Consider the following 16,710-nt stretch of genomic DNA (forward strand, 5'->3'; position numbering starts at 1 on the left):
CATCGCTATAAAGATACTACCTGAGACTGGGTAATTTATAAATAAAAGAGGTTTAATTGACTCAGTTCTGCATGGCTGGGGAAGCATCAGGAAACTTACAATCATGGCAGAGGGTGAAGAGGAAGCAAGGCATGTCTTACCTGCTGGCAGGAGAGAGACAGCCTGCAGGGGAAACTGCCACTTTTAAACAATCAGATCTCGTGAGAACTCCCTCACTAGCAGGAGAATAGCATGAGGGAACCACCCCATGATCCAGTCACCTACCGCCAGGTCCCTCCCTTCACACATGGGAATTACATTTTCAAATGAGATTTGGGTAGGGACACAGAGCCAAACCTGCTGCTACTTTTTAAAGAAAATCCTTTTAAACAGTAGACAACAGATATGTAAACATCTTGAGGAATCTACCTCATTTAATACTTTTCTCCAAGTTACTTAGAAGCTAGAGTCCTACTGAAATACTCTGAAGAAGGCAGGTCAAGCATAGATTTTTCAAAATTAAGCCTCATATAAACAGGATATTCAAACAGTCGATTTCCTAGCTCTTCTGGCTTGTTCTCTTTTTATTCCAAAATATTGATATTCAAACATATTGTCTTTGGCTTATCCATCATCCCACCCTCTTTTCTTGACTTTGATTTGATTTTAGAGTACACTGAAAAATTCCATAGTTTCTGTTGGTAAGAAATTACAATCCATACATTATGTTTAAAATTATAGAGAAATTATCTCTAGAGAGATAGCCACTATTTCAAGAGCCTGGATGCCTAAGGACAATTACAATTATGTATTTCTCCCAATTTGTTAACTCATATGTCAGAATTATTTCTGGAAAATCAGACCCTATGGAGAAATACTCTGAATGTCAAGATAGTGATTTTAAAAGGCAATGTATGTAATAAAAGGCAGAAGTAAGTCACTTTGTTTCACACACACACATTTCACACACACACGCTTCTACATTTAAAGAAGTGGGGTTTGATTATAGAAAATTTCAGCACTTGGCCAAATTATCATTTACGCAATATTATCAAGGAATAAGGTAGAGCTTAATAGTCCAGTGTGTGGTTAGAAGGTTTGCAAAAGAGGAATCATATTAAGATAAAGCTGGTGGGTCCACCCTGTACTGCACATTCACTAGCCCAGTGAGCTCTTAGAAGATATGAGGAGCTAGTAGCACCAGCTGGCCAGAGGCCTTTTACTTCTTTTTTATTCTTTTTTTTTTTTTTTTTTTTAGATGGAGTTTCACTCTGTCACCCAAGCTGGAGCGAAGTGGGGCAATCTTGGCTTACTGCAACCTCCACCTCGCGGGTTCAAGCGATGCTCCTCCTCAGCCTCCCAAGTAGCTGGGACTACAGGCGTGTGCCACCACACCTGGCTAATTTTTGTATTTTTAGTAGAGACCAGGTTTCACCATGTTGGTCAGGCTGATCTCAAACTCCTGACCTCAGGTGATCCATCTGCCTTGGCCTCCCAAAGTGCTGGGATTACAGGCGTAAGCCACCATGCCTGGCTGAGGCCTTTTACTTCTATTCAAAGGACAAAGTTCTTCATCTGAAGACAATTATATAAAATGGTCTAATTGCTAAAGAATTATGAAGGATAATTTAGTAATACTAGAAGTTTAAAGGGAAAAACTATCAGAGCATATTCAGACTTTAAGCAATCTTTTTCCAAGGGGTTTGGAAATGTATACAAAGATTTCAACTGTCTTTTCAGATGAGCAGGGGCAAATACTTATGCTTCTCAGAGCTATTATTTCCTCATTTGGGAAATCAGAAAAATATCATCTGTTTTGGTGGGTGTATTTAATGAAACAATATATATTAAACAGGTGACCAGTACTAGGGGCTAAAGAATGGTAGATTTTATTATGAATATAGCAAATATTAAGATTTTGTCATCATTAACAATGAAAACATTTTAACAGTATATTAAATACTTTATTAAATTCTTAAACCAAAGATGCTGGATGAAATAGAACTTTCTTGGTGACTTGATATCATTGGTATTGCATGTTCTAAGAGTGAAACCACTAGATTTTTTAAAATCTTGTGTGGCTTTTTGCCTAGCATCTTGGTTCACAGCTCTGTCTGTCCAGAAGTTTAAAATGGAAAGAAATCTAACTTCCAAAATGACTAACCCTACATTTTTTTCTTAACTCTGATGTTACTTTTGAAATTAATGAGAAAAAGTTTCCATTCAAAGGCCTAAATAGTAGAATATATTTTATTCTGATAACTTCAGTACAAAAAAAAATAAAAGTGACCTGCACTGGGAATAGAGAAACAATCATGTTGAAATAATTATAGTTGAAAAAAGAATTCTCAAATCCTGAGTTGTAATAAAAATGTGGATCAACCTGGGAAATAAGAGATAGCCAGGAGCAAGTAATATTTTTCACCATTTAAGGTTAACTGAGAAAAAATGGAGGTCATAGGCAAAGCATCTGACTTACTGTCAGATGATTTCACCCCTCTAGAAAGGCTTTCAGATAAGAAATTAATAGCTAGAGAGACAATGTATCAAAGGAATTTAAAGTTCATTCTGGACTCAAAAGATAAAACCCTCCAAAATATGTATTTTGAGGTAAAGCTTGACAAATTTATTAGTTTGGGGGAAAAATTTAACATAGGTTGTCCAGACAACATCAGAATTAAATGAGATGCCACACAAAATTTAAAAAAAAAAAAAAAATTAACCCTGTAGTCAAGTTTCACAAAGATACCTATTAGGGGTTTCTTTTTACTGCTGAATGCCAAGACAATAGAGCCACGAGGAAAGGGGTGAATGAAGTTCACATTTCAGTGGGGAGCAGGAAATTAAAAACATCACAAAGAATTTCGTGTTTCCTATTAGGGAAGAGGGCAGGTGGATTCAGGACAAGGTGAAACTGGAGAACCATCTCCCTAGATTGCTGCAATAGGGTAATGCTCTCTGATTTACCTATCAAGAATAATGTGTTGAATTATTTTTGGAAGTCGGTGGCAAAATAACTGTTGCAATGATAACTGATGGACTATACGAGACTAATCTATAGTTTTGTATTAAATATAACTGGTACTAAAGCAGTTTTGTATTAAAAACAAATCATTTAAAATAAAATTAGCATATATGTTACAATGAGTGCTTGGATGTGGATGTAGAAAACAGCAGCAAGCAAATGCTTGACTGACTGGATTTCAAGTTGTGGGGGAAATGAAATTTAGAATGGTCTAAATGTTCAAGGCCATAATTTATAATAATTAGAAGGTAAGCTCTTGGTGGTTAGAGTATATTCATCTTTAATCTGTACTGATTTTTAAAAAATAATTTAGCTTCTCATTGGTAAACTCTTTGACATTTTTCAGAAAATATTCTTAACCAAGCAACAGTATTTCTAAAATAATGCTTGTGTGCCTCGTACCAAGATAAATAATATGAGCTGTGTGCAGTGGCTCACACCTGCAATACCAGCAACTTGGGAGGCTAAGACAGGAGGGTCACTTGATATCAGGAATTCAAGACCAGGTTGGGCAACACAGTAAGACTCGATCTCTACAAAAATAAAAAATTTACCTGAGTGTAATGTTGTGCACCTTTAGTCCCAGATACGTGGGAGGCTGAGGTGGGAGGATTGCTTGAGCGAGTTCGGGGCTGCAGTGTGCTATGATCTTACCACTGCACCACACACTGGGCAACAGAATAAGACCTCATCTCTAAATAATAACAACATAAAATGTAAAGGAGAACTGTGAAATAAACACCTCTGCCTTTGATTCAAAGTCGATGATACAAAATTATTGGAATGTGCTAAATGCTTACAAAAAAACTGGTGTGTAATAGCTTATAAAACCAGAAGGAAGCATAAACAAGGAGTGCTCAGAGAAGCTAAGGGTAGACAGGGAGAGGATACTTGCCTCCATTGAAGAGGTACACTTTGACTTGAGTGTTGTCAGCAGAAGTGTTCTAGGAGAAGCTGGCTGCAAATACCGTGTAGAGAGAGATGACATGTTGAAGAGCCCATAGGCAAAATAGGAAGATAAGTTGGCTGGAAATACTGTGTGGAGAGAGGCGACATGTTAAAGGAGCCCATGGGCAAATTAGGAATGTTATGAAAATGGAATACATTGAAAAATGGGCCCCATTCTGCTACAGAAGTCATTGGGAAAAAGTGTACCATTTTTTACTACTAAAAATCAATGCATTATTAAAATGTAGTTGAAGACAGTAATGTGTCCAAAGCAGACATTATCCAAAATCTCCATGTCATCTTCATTTTACACTAGTTGTCTTAAATCAGGAAAGAGTGGTTCATTCTAATGCTGAGTGTCATAATGAAGACTGTTTCTAAAAATTGTCCCCTTGTGATATATAGGGAGGACTTCTGGATCATTGCCTTTTCCAGTTCCATGGGTTGTCTATTTTCAAATAATAAACTGACAGATTCTTGGATAATGTGTTCCTTTCTTTCTCTATCTCATCCTGTGGTCAGTTTAACCCCCTCTACAGCGCCTCTATTTTCTTTTTTTAAATTTTACTTTAAGTTCTAGGATACATGTGCAGAATGTGCAGGTTTGTTACATAGGAATACGCGTGCCATGGTGGTTTGCTACACCTATCAACCCATCATCTAGGTTTTAAGCCCTGCATGCATTACGTATTTGTCCTAATGCTCTCTCTCCCCTTTCCCCAACTCCTGACAGGCCCCAGTGTGTGACGTTCCCCTCCCTATGTCTATGTGTTCTCATTGTTGAATTCCCACTTAGAAGTGAGAACATGGAGTGTTTGGTTTTCTGTTCCTGTGTTAGTTTCCTGAAGATGATGGCTTCCAGCTTCATCCGTGTTCCTGCAAAAGAAATGAACTCATTCCTTTTTATGGCTGCATAGTATTCCATGGTGTGTATGTACCACATTTTCTTTATCCAGTCTATTGTTGATGGGCATTTGGTTGGTTCCAAGTGTTTGCTATTGTAAATAGTGTTGCAATAGACATACGTGTGCGTATGTTTCTATAGTAGAATGATTTATAATCCTTTGCATATATACCCAGTAATGGGATTGCTGGGCCAAGTGGTATCTCTGGTTCTAGATACTTGAGGAATCGCCACACTGTCTTCCACAATGGTTGAACTAATTTATGCTCCCACCAACAGTGTAAAAGAATTTCTATTTCTGCACAGCCTTGCCAGCATCTGATGTTTCCTAACTTTTTAATAACCACTATTCTAACTGGTATGAGATGGTATCTCATTGTGGTTTTGCATTTCTCTAATGACCAGTGATGATGGACTTGTTTTCATATGTTTGTTGGCTGCATAAATGTCTTCTTTTGAGAAGTGTCTGTTCATATCCTTTGCCCACTTTTTTTTTATCTTTGTTGCTTTAAAGTCTGTTTTATCAGAGACTAGGATTGCAACCCTTGTTTTTTTAGTTTGTTTCCATTTGCTTTGTAAATATTCCTCAATCCCTTTATTTTGAACCTATGTGTGTCTTTGCATGTGAGATGGGTCTTCTGAATATAGCACACTAATGGGTCTTGACTCTTTATCCAATTTGCCAGTCTGTGTCTTTTAATTGGAGCTTTAGCCTATTTACATTTAAGGTTGACATTGTTATGTGTGAATTTGATCCTGTCATCATGATGTTAGCTAGTTATTTTGCACATTAGTTGATGCAGTTTCTTCATAGCATCATTTGTCTTTATATTTTGGTGTGTTTTTGCTGTGACTGGTACCAGTTTTTCCTTTCCATATTTAGTGCTTCCTTCAGGTACAGCTCCCTCTTTCTTAGCTTCCAGAAGATTTTCCTGGTTTCAGTTAACTATGTGTTACATACTTTATCTGAGATTCCTCAGCCTGTTTTCAATTCACATTTTAACAGTTCTCTATTGTCTTCTGCCCAGAGTCCAGCTCTGTTTTTGCACAATACAATCAGGAAGAGGTACTGGAATTTTACCATTTTCAGTCTTTTAATTGGGTATTTTGATCCTCTCTACTGTGTAGCCGAGGCTTTTGTCTCATCTCAAACAGTCCTGTGAAATACATCTTGGTTGTCCACGCATGGTGAATACTAATCAAATGAGAGACATACTATGACAGAGAGGAGCAGGGAGAGGGAGAAGGAAGAAAGAGAGAGAGGAAGAGGGAGAAAGATCTCAATTGCTCAACTGAGCAATTTCAGAAAGTGTGTGGAGACCAGACTGTTGAGGAAGCCATGTGCTTTATGGCCATCTCTGCTACATCAGAGATCTCAGAGAATGACACAAATCTTCATTTGCAATTTAACACTTGGAATTAGATATGTAAAGATACGTGATTTTTGGCAAATATTTTAATAAAAAGAATACTCTTTAAAAAGGAACTGTATTTATAAACTTCCAAATTATTTGTATATTTGATTATATGCAAATCTATAAGAAATGAATAAAAATGGTACAGGAAGCAACCAAAAACAATCTTTAGACCATATCTGCGTAGCGTGACTTTTTTTCTGGAGAAGAAATATTTTTATGTGTCAGAAATTCAAATTTTCAAGGATTTCTGAGACATTTTTATTCAAAAGGCCAATGTTCTTTTGGCTTAGGAACCCCACCAGTTTGGTATGGATTTGACGTAGGAAAAAACCACTGTTCTTTCTCATTCCTCCTCTACCAGTCATTGTCAGAGAATTCCATTAATCTCTATAAAACTAGATTCTACCTTTCTCAAGTTGATAAACTCTTTATTTCACAAATATTTAGAGCATTTATGCCACTTCACAATCATGATTTTATTGGCATTACAGATGACATGAAATTGAATGTGGCTAGGTCAAAGTAGATTCCTGGCATAGTGGGCCTCAGCCCTACAGATTTTATTCCCAGATCTATCACAGAATAGCCTGTAGTCTTGGACAAACTACCTGTATTCTTGGAGTCTATTTCCTTAGTAACATGCAGAGTTATGTGACACTAGGAAAAAAATAGTATATAACATTTTAAAAAGGAATTTAATATTTCCATTAAAGTAAATTAACATCTTAATGTTATACCATTTTTTGGAAATAAGTTCAGCTCTGAATGCATAATATTGCCCATAAAATCCATCCATTGAAAAAAACTAACATATACAACATCCTAATATTTTTGTACTTATAATCACAAAGGAACATCAAAACTTTCTTTTGAAGTGGCAATGCCTACTGCACTACACTTGATATTTGTTCAGAGTGCTTGTAAGAAATCTTGTAAAGTAATGAAGTAAAGGGAAGCTTTTTAAAAAGGTTTAGGAAAATTGTGTTATATCTTAAGTTTTGAGGACTGTAAATCTCAGCTATTTACCAAAATGGATTAAAAAAATCTGACAACAATGAGCAGTATATAAGCTAAAATATTGAAACAAGGAGATTAAAAAGTAGAGGGAAAGGAAAGTCTAAATCAAGACAGAAGAATATTAGTTTCATAACAGAGGTACATTTGGGGCAAAAGAAAGATACATTAATTTAAGATGAGCAGATTAATAACTTTGCAAAAGTCCAGATCTGATTTGACTTTGAAGTATGGACAGAATATTAATATATAAGAAGAGAGACCATTCCAAAAGGAGAAACCACCTTCTGGTTGAGGGTGGGAGAAGAAGGATGAACAAAAATGACTTGGTAAATAATTACTATTTTTTTTCTCAAGATGTAGGCCCAATGTACATGAATACCTCTGTATTTAACAATGAAGAATCATATGGCTTGGAAGTGGTCATGTGCTCTGGGTGATTGCAGCAGAAAGAAATAATTGTATTGAGCCCCGTTCTTCACATTCTTCCTCTAGCACAGAAGGACAGAGGGACCTCCTCAAGTGCTGCCAGAGTAAATGAGGGAAGATGAAAATTGTTCTGTGATCCATAAAAAGTAGAGTTGAGAGAAAACGAGAGTTTCCTGTGCTTTTGTTTTATTCCTTTCACTTAATTTAACACTGTGAGTTACCAGGAAACCATTTAGTGCTCTTAAACTAAATGGAATATTCAAGCCCTAACACCCTGATAAACAAAGTTCACTGTTTCAGGTAAGTAAATGCATTCTTTTAGGGGCTATTTTATGTCTTCGCCCAGCAAGTTTACTGCTTTGAGATTTGTCCTGGGAACAGGAGTAGGGAGGTGGAGTGGATTGACTAAGATTTTAGCCCCTGGCTTTTAACAAAATCCACAATCCACGAGTAGTTCTCTCCTTGAGGACTCACTAACCTAAATTTCTCTGCTTTCCTGAGTTTGAAGCCACAGATTAATAGTATTGTGATTATTTTCTTCATGGGGTTTAATGCACCATTAGTTTCATATTAGATGCCTTTAACTAAATGTATCTGCCAATAATTGTTTTAAAGGATAACCAATTGTTTTGACAACTATAGGGCTAGGCTTTCAATAGCTAGAGCAGCATTAAATTAAAGGTTTGTAAAACTACCAGAATTGGGCTTTGAAAGTGCATATAGTGTTCAAGTCTACCACTGAAATGCTCTCATGCTAAGTGGCTTATTATTTCCACTAGCGTAGATACAGGGATCAGATGGCCTCTTGGTTTATACCCTCATTATAATGGCATCATCTAGCACTACCATGGCTAATTTCCCGGGCTTATCTCTCTCTGGTCACTGTAGGAGTTTCCGTGGAAAATGCCGTTTCTTTTAGAAAATGTGGCAGTTATGAATATATTCATCTCTAGACTCTCATGCAAATGCTTTCAATGAAATAGATAAAAATCAGCTCTATGGAAAAGATATCTCATGCTTATGACACTTCAGAGGATACCTGTGCTAACATGACCAACAGAGCAATTCCTCTGTTATATGCCCCCTAATGATGCATTCAGTTAGATATTCTGAGCTGCAAGTAACAGATACAATTCAACAGATGGCATCTAGAAAGAATGATCACTCCTGCTCTTTCTATGTTCCCCTCATGTAGGGCAACACTTCCCCTGACTTCTGTAGTCCTATAAAGGGAGTGCTTCCACTTCACTCCTAGTAACCAAGGGCAGACATGCTGCGGAGTCCAGTTTTTTCTTTAACTGGGTCAGAATCTTGGTCAATCTAGGGTGGTATATGCTTAGGGTACAGCCAATGTCATCTCCTTTCCTGCAGCTTTTTGCACAGGCTTTGAAGCAAGGAGGCACCCTTAAATCTTCCTTTATTTATTGGAAAAGTAATAATAACAATAACAACAATGGGAGTAGTGAAAACAACAGCTATTATGGGGTTGGGTGTGTCATGAACTGATTGTATCATCTTCAAATCCATATGTTGAACACTTAATCCCCCATGTAGTGGTATTTGATAATGGGGTATTTGAGGGGTAATTAGAGTTAAATTAGGTCATGAAGGCCAGGTCCTTATGATGGGATTACTGAATGGCTTTACAAGAAGAGGAGCTCATTTATGCACTGAGGAAAGGCCATGTGAGGACACAGAGAGAAGACAGCTGTATGCAATCCAGAAGAAGAGCCCTCACCAGGGACAGAATAGGCTGGCACCTTGATCTTGGACTTGCCAGCCTCTAGAACTGTGAGAAATAAATGTCTGTGGTTTACATCACTTAGTCTATGGTAATTTGTTATAGCAGCCCAAGAAAACTAAGAGAAGAGAAGAGGAATCTGGCATTCTTTTTCCAGTGGAGGAACATCATCTGATACTTGTGGCCTGTCTCGCCAACTATCCCTTAGTCCTCCTCAGAAACAGATAATAGTCTTATCTGATTGGAGAGTTTGAAAAAAGGATCTGAGCAGGTTGACTAAGAGCCATCTGGATTTCCTTTTTCAGACCCTGCCTATTGACAGAACACACATGTTCTGGTTTCCTCTCTGCTGTATGGTAGGAGACTGTCCCTGGAGGAGATATTTGTTGTGCATAGTTCCAGGTGGAGAATTACGTTAATTCAGGAATAAAATGTTACCCTTTAGTTGCAGCTCTGAAACCACATTTCCAATCAGTGTATTAGTAATAATTAGATCTGTACCTTACCCTTACACTTACTTTATACTGATTCTGAACTCAGTGGGAGAACAGGGGTATTATTTATGAACCCCCTAAATAATCTTTAGATGTACCAGTGATAGCATCTAAGTCTCACATTTATGGGCCATTTACTATATCCTGGATACTATACTGAAAACTCAGTATCATAGCACAAGGGTGCTACCGGGGGACTCTAAAAACAGAAGGCCTGGGTTCAAATCTCATATATGTCATACATTCTGTAATTTGAGATAAATTACTTAACCTCTCTGTCCCTCGCTTTACTCACTTGAAAAAATCAGAATTATACTAGCTCCTACCTCACAGAACTATTGTAAAAGTTCAATGGATTACATATTATATGCTTAGAAAAATATCCAGCACATACTACATGCATAAGAGTTATCTAACATTCCTTACTACAACCAATAAAGTACCAAATTTGTCTCAATTTTATAGATGAGCGAACTGAGACTCAAAAAAATTGAATATATTTTTCAGGAAGTTCCCACAGTTAGCAAATTGCAGAGTTGGGACTTAAAGTCGTATCTCGCCAACTATGTTTTTTTCCCAGGAGGGATGTTTATCAAGACAGAACTCTATCAAATTAGAATAAAAGGTGGAGGGTAAGCTAAGATTCCTTCATCTATCTGGTATGTCCATAAATGGAAGGAATATCCACTCTTTCACATTGCAACAATCTTTCTTGCATACCTTTTAATGAATGTCGTCCTTTCTTACCATCTGTGTATAATCAAATATTCACGACCATGTTTTAAGAGTTTCTCAAGGCTATCACTATACTTACATTGAAGCTATCATTCAGATATTTGTAATAAGTTTCCATTCTTAAAGACCCTTATCACTCACCTTTTGTCAATATGAGAAAAATCATAAGGATATTCTTTATGGTTGGAGACTTTTGTGTATGACATTGCTATTTTTAACAAAAATCTGCTAAGTCATTTAAAACGAGTCTTAGTGAACCATTTATTTAATTTTTCCTATAGATTCCAAGTCCCAGTTGGGTCAGATTCCTTGGCAATCAGAACATTTTTCTACCCAGCTTTACTTCTTGATGGAACATTATTTCCAGTTTAGTGGTACACTTCAAGGACAAAAATGGTCCATAATGAAGGGAAATGCCACAGGAATATAGAAAAGAGTCTTACACAGAGGCATGAACTCTCACTATATACTGCCTGTTCCCAGCCCTGTATTACAATGAATGTTCCCAATTTATTCACTATCAACCGATTGAACTGTAGCAGCAAGAAAGAATATTATGAGGCCAGGCGCAGTGGCTCAAGCCTGTAATCCCAGCACGAGGTCAGGAGATCGAGACCACCCTGGCTAACACGGTGAAACCCCGTCTCTACTAAAAAATGCAAAAAACTAGCGGGGCAAGGTGGTGGGCGCCTGTAGTCCCAGCTACTCGGGAGGCTGAGGCAGGAGAATGGCCTAAACCTGGGAGGCGGAGCTTGCAGTGAGTTGAGATCCGGCCACTGCACTCCAGCCTGGGCGACTGAGCGAGACTCCGTCTCAAAAAAAAAAAAAAAAAAAAAAAGGAATATTATGAAAGTCTGGATGATAGCCAGTAGCAAATTCATCATTGAGCAGTCAGGGGAAAAAAATCTAGGCTAACCTGATGAAGAAAATATAGGTCCACTTGAAGAAGACTCTGAAGGACCAGAGGGAACAGGGTATAAACAGTATGGTCAAATCAACTAAAAAAATTGAGATGCCAGCAACCGACAGTCCCATCTAATTACTTGAGATATTTCTGAGGAAATCTTGACAAATTATACATTATTTACTCCTTTTCTGGTGTGATTTTTGCCAACTCATATACCAATGCATGTAAGAGACTTTATTTTATAAGTATCTCTCTCCAAAACACAGCGAATGGGGCCGACAATGTTGCTTTCCTAAGGCAGAGCTCAGCAGGAAGCAGCAGCTCTCCTAACTTGATGCCACTGGCTTTTACTCACAGGGAAACTTGAGCCTCTGACTCCGAAGCTGGAAATAGAAGGCTGTCACCAAAAGTAGACAGGTGGATTGCTCAAAGTTATTAAATATGTCTATATATGACAGTAATTATTCCTATTATTTATCCCTACCTGAATGAAAGGACTTCTTAATTAGTGCCTGAGAAAGTAAATGAGGATGTAACTGACAGAAACAGTATGCACAGTTTTGCTATAATGAAGCCAGTCATGTAATGAAGCAAAAGTCAGTTTAACACCCTAGTCAAAAGGACACTCCTACACTGCCATTGTACATCCTTTAGGAATTTTACCCTTCACCATTATGAAAACTGTGGGACATCAGCATGCATATGATACATGAAATTTTCTTGACCTTCCCTAATTTCAGCTTGTGCATTTTTAAATGAAGTTTCATACAAGGATAAGGCTAAAAAACCTCAATGAAGCTGGGTGCAGTGGCTTACGCCTATAATCCCAGCACTTTGGGAGGCTGAGGCGAATGGATCACCTGAGGTCAGGAGTTTGAGACCAGCCTGGCCAACATGGTGAAAGCCCATCTCTACTTAAAATACAAAAATTAGCCAGGCATGTTGGCAGGCCCCTGTAATCCCAGCTACTCAGGAGGCTGAGGCAGGAGAATATCTTGAACCCAGGAGGCGGAGGTTGTAGTGAGCCGAGATCATACCATTGCACTCCAGACTGGGGGACAAAGCAAAACTTCGTCCAAAAAAAAAAAAAACCCTCAATGAATAAGGAGAAATTGGTATGCTATATGTAAAAGGATTATAATTTGTACTTAAGGAAATAACTTAAACCAAGTCATTCTGGAAAGCTATGAAAGACTCTCCATGTTTATAAGAAAGTAAGGGTAAATTAATGAAGCCAAAAAAGAAGACAATGGAGAAAGATAAATATTTAAGGAAAAGAGGAACATCGAGGGTTTGTTTTTTTCCAATTCCACGAGGCTTTCCTTTCTCTGAGAGAATTCTCTTCTCTCAACCTTCTTGTTAGAAGGCAGATTATCTTTGGCAGAGTCTCACAAACTCTGCCTCTATCATCTTCAGTTCTCTAAGTGCCAAAGAATGTGATGGGAGGCTTCTCTTTTGTTCCTTCTGGATAACATGGAAAAAAAAATCATGGTATGTTTGGGGAGATTCTCAATGAAATGTCATTTCTACAGAAAAAAAAATTTTTAAGGAGAACAACTACCTGTTAACATTAGAATTGGCCAACACATATCCCATATGTATTCCTGAATGAGTTTCATTGAGATATATTATAAAGATAAACATAAAAAGCACCCGCGTTTTTTCCCAAGATCCACTCCTAAGGCTCAATAGGCATCTGCTCTTGAGTAGACCAGGAAATGTTTATATCTTCTTTTCCACTTATTGATTGCATTAACCTTATACATTATCATGTTTTCTCATCTATATCATAATACCGAATACTATTTTTAACTATATTGTTCTATTTATGGTTCTTCTATGCAAATTTATTATGAATTATTTGTAGGGAAATTCATATTACGGTACATTTCTTTTGTGCTTCCAAATATACAGGAGCCCATAAGTCTATTAAAACACATGTACTTATTTCATACATTTATATATTAACATACATGTACATTAATGTTTGGTTTAAAAATCTAGAACTAAAGGATCACACCATATCTTCCTTACAGAAGGTTGGTATTTCTCTCATTTCAAGTGCTGCTAATGTAAATAACAAAATATTTGATGCAATTGAGTCTAAAGAGATCTAAACAGATCCAAATGCTTTCCTAACATATTAATTTTAGAATTTTAGACCTAGAAGGCACCTTGTAAACTGTTCGAACTAGTTAGCTTAGTTTTCTTTTTTTTTTTTTTCATATGAGAAGTCTGAAGATCATAGATATTTAATGGTTTGATCATGGTGGCAGATTATTAGCAGCAGATCCAGAATTAATACCCAATCCTTATTCTTTATCGCTAATATGAAGCTCTGTCTTCTTATTCTAATATTCCTCCCATATTACAAAAGGTATTATACTTATTTTTTTAAACTAGAGATTTAAAAATATATTTTTAAAACAGTTAGTTAGCAATAATCCCATCTCTCAGAAACAATCAATATTTTTGATATATAGCTCCAGCATTTATATATTAGAGCTTAATGTTCAAGTGAATCTCTCTCTTCTTATTTGCATGGTTTTGATTGTCTTTTCTATGGGAATATTAAATGTAAAAGGAAGATTCTGGCTATTGTAATGTGTTTAAAGTTATTTTTAACAGAAATATATTACATAAGAATATTTAAATAATATTAAGCCATGTAGCTTTTTCTTAAACAGAAACCCAAAATATTCCTCAGGTTTAAGAAATGCTTTAATCTGAGCACAAATAGGAAGCTTTGACCTTCACCCATTGTCTCCTGTCACACTGAGCTTCAAAAACATCTTAGAGTAACTCTGAAGCTGTGAGAACTTGGTTTAAAAGCCATTACCACAGGGGGGTCTGTAGCTGATGCATGTTGATGATGCTTTCAGTCTTCGTTCTGACCCTTTTATAAAAGTTCTGCTCTTTCACTACACTCACTTTGCACGGAAAGGTGATGCTGAAGCCAAGCTTGACCTATAGCCATGGACAGCTTTCTGTTGCCAAGGTCACTGAGGCAGTTTCTTCTTCAGGGTATGTGGGAGTTACAGAACAGAAAGAAAAAGGATTCTGTAGTAGCAAATTCTTCTTACATCAAAATTGGCAGATTTCATAATTTTACCTGAAATATGTTGTCATGACATTTCCAGTAAGACTAATAAAACTTGAAACTTTTCATACCCACTTCTTCTTGTCCTTGAAAATGATGTAGACCTAAATAATATAAATCATATAACACATTTTAAAATTATATCATTAGTTTATTGTATCTTAAAGCAACTGTTTTAATAGGTGGAATTTGCCCTTCTTAGGGATATTTAGAATATTTTAAAAACCAATAAAAATATATTAAACAATAATTAAAGCTTGCTCTCTTGTTCCAATATCTAATTATTACTTCAACATTTCTTCCATGAATTACCCCTCGTTTACATGAACTACTGCCTGAAAAATACTCTTGAAACTACATGTAATTATAAGGAAAGCAATAGTACAAGTCTAGGGCACCAGATTCCTGCATGTTCATGGGTATTAATCAATTTAAAACTAAAGACATTGATGATTAAATATGTAAAAATTAAAACAAATTTTAAACTCTATTAAGAATATGTATGCTACAGATTTAAAAGGTAAATAAAAATATTTACCCATGGGACCAATCAGTCTCTTTAGGTCAGCCACACAGTTTCTCTATCTCAGGATGAAGGCACATAATTTTATGTAGCATCTAGGTTAGGGAATAAAGAAAAAAGAAGTGTCGTGTAAAGATTTAGTAGTCAACTCATCCTATGTACTGATAGTGTGACTTTTTCCTGGGAAACTAAACATGTTGCTATCTTTATCTCAAACTCACCACCAGACCAGGGAGGAAAGATGCCTCTTAGATGAAGAAACTAGTCCCTGATATGATTCTAGAATAAAAACTATACATTCTAAACCCCAATTAATTCTTCATACTTCTTCACACTGTTACCAAAACACCAAGGGGTTCAGTCTAGGCCCTGCTGCTCACTGCACAGAAATCTAATGGCTGAGACAGTTAGTAAAACAATGAATAGTGCCAAGGAAGAAAGCGTTAACCGCACCCAGTCTCAAATCCATCTCCCTGGGGGACTGAAACTTGGGGCTTATATAGCAGAGAAGAAATGAAACAATGTGTAAGAAAACAGGAACTAGGGTAGGGAAAGGAAGCAATCATCATGAATGAAGCGTTCAACGTCATTGTCGGATATGGTGATCTGGTGAATTTCAGTTCTTTGATACTTTTTTTGAGAAGTCTGAAGGTCATTTCCTGAGGAAGAAACTCAGATAAAACAAATATGTTTCAAGTTTTAAGGCCATAAGTGAACATTTCTATGTCTATCCAATAAAACTATCTATGGAACTATTGACTTGGTTTCAACATCACCAAAGCCATCTAAACCATTTGAATTTTAAAAAATTATTAAAAAGCAGTTGGTTCAAAACAACAAGATACCACTTTTCTAACAGTATTTATTTCATTTTAAACAATGGCTTATTTTTGAAAATTTGGAAATTTCTTTAATGTAAAAAAATAAATTGCTGGTAATCACACCCTGTATAATGACTATCATCAAAATGAGAGATAATAAGAAGTATTGACAAGGCCATGAATAAATTTGAACCCTTATATACTGGAAATGTAAAATGGCATGACTACTGTTGGAATCAGTTCCTTTAAGTGGAAGGCATAAAAATTAGCAGAAGAATAAACAACTTCATATATATATACACACTCAAGGGAAATAAAAACATATCTACACAACAACAAATGTTCATAGCACTAGGATTTATAATAGTAAAAATAAGTGGATAAAACTCACCTATCTATTGCCTAATGTTGTATATTCATACAATGGAATATTAATTCAGGCATAAAGAAATGAAGTACTGGTACATGCTACAACTTTTGAATTTTGAAACATTATGCTAAGTGAAAAAAGTCACAAAAGATCATATATGATATAATTCCATTTACATGAAATGTTCAGAATAGGTAGTTGTGTAGAGACAAAGTAGATTAATAGTCTCCTAGTCGTGGAAGGGTTGAGGGGAAATGGGAAGTGACTAGTAATGGGTACGAGGTTTATTTTGAGGGTGATAA

The sequence above is a fragment of the Chlorocebus sabaeus genome, chromosome 14, assembly GCF_047675955.1.
Source record: "Chlorocebus sabaeus isolate Y175 chromosome 14, mChlSab1.0.hap1, whole genome shotgun sequence".
In the NCBI taxonomy this organism is placed as follows: Eukaryota; Metazoa; Chordata; class Mammalia; order Primates; family Cercopithecidae; genus Chlorocebus; species Chlorocebus sabaeus.